The sequence below is a fragment of the Apium graveolens genome, chromosome 7, assembly GCF_009905375.1.
Source record: "Apium graveolens cultivar Ventura chromosome 7, ASM990537v1, whole genome shotgun sequence".
NCBI lineage: Eukaryota > Viridiplantae > Streptophyta > Magnoliopsida > Apiales > Apiaceae > Apium > Apium graveolens.
The window spans coordinates 163,726,122-163,727,429 of record NC_133653.1 but is presented as its reverse complement, the minus strand read 5'-3'; the positions used below and the strand labels follow the sequence as shown (position 1 = coordinate 163,727,429).

The 1,308-nt window shown below is 45.0% G+C and overlaps 1 non-coding gene across 1 annotated transcript; it reads left to right on the top strand.

Moving 5' to 3' along the window:
• The first annotated feature begins 1,001 nt into the window (after positions 1–1,001).
• On the top strand, positions 1,002–1,108 carry LOC141675600 (small nucleolar RNA R71). Its single transcript, XR_012556244.1, has one exon. It is a non-coding gene; the product is annotated as a small nucleolar RNA R71 (small nucleolar RNA).
• The last annotated feature ends 200 nt before the right edge of the window (positions 1,109–1,308 follow it).

The following is a 1,308-nucleotide window of genomic DNA, read 5'->3' as shown; positions in this document are numbered from 1 at the left end:
GTTTCTTGAACACCTCCAGAAACTTCCCGAACTGTCTATCCAGCTTTTGTTGCTGCAATCTCTTAGGAAAAGGTGGTGGAGGATAGAGCTGTTTCTCCCCTGTATTAGCCTCAGGCAGAGTATGTTCAACAGTAGTCTTCCTTGGTTCCGCCGCTTTCTCCCTTTGCTTAGGTTCTTCATCTCTAACTTCAGCTTCGACTTCTTTTGCCTTTTCAGCATCAGCTACTTTTCCAGACCTCAAGGTAATAGCCTTGACTTGCTCTTTAGCTTCCTTCCTTCCTGGTACTTCCGTGTCACTGGGAAGAGTGCCAGGTTGACGATTGAGCACTGCATTGGCTAATTGACCGATTTGATTTTCCAAGGTCTTGATAGAAACCGCCTGACTCTTGCACAACAGCTTAAGTTCCTCAAAATCAGCACTAGTAGGTGCAGCTGCACTTCCCTGTTGAGGATATGATTGTCTTGTAGCATACTGCTGTGGTTGCTGGAATCCAGGTGGGTTAAACTGTTTACTCACTCCTTGCTGATATGGTGGCTGAATAGCATTCTGATTATTTCCCCAGCTGAAATTTGGATGATTTCTGTTATTAGGATGATAAGTCGCTGGCACAGGCTGCTGTTATCGCTGATAATTATTCACATACTAAACAGATTCGTTGACAAGAGAACACTGATCCGTAGCATGAGAACCTGCACAAAGCTCACAAACCATAGCTATTTGATTAACTCCATATGTAGTCAAAGAATCAACCTTCATTGATAGCGCTTGGAGCTGGGCTGCAATAGCGGTGGCTGCATCAACTTCCAGAATACCTGCTACCTTGCCTGATGTCATCCTCTGAGTTGGGTTTTGATGCTCATTTGCAGCCATCGTCTCAATAAGATTGTACGCCTCAGTATAGCTTTTAGCCCATAAGGCGCCTCCAGCTGCTGCATCGAGCATGGGCCGAGATTGGGCCCCCAAACCATTATAAAAACCAGTGATTACCATCCAATCCGGCATTCCATGATGTGGACATTTTCTCAACATTTCCTTGTAGCGTTCCCAAGCCTCGCACATAGATTCTGTAGGTTGCTGCGCAAACTGAGTAAGAGCACTCCTCATAGCAGCAGTCTTTGCCATTGGATAAAACTTCACCAGAAACTTTTGCACAAGATCTTGCCACGTAGTGATGGACCCAGCTGGTTCAGAATGTAACCAGTCTTTAGCTTTATCCTTCAGTAAGAATGGGAAAAGCCTCAACTTGATAGCCTCATCAGTCACGCCATTATACTTAAAAGTGCTGCAGATCTCGACAAAATTCCTTA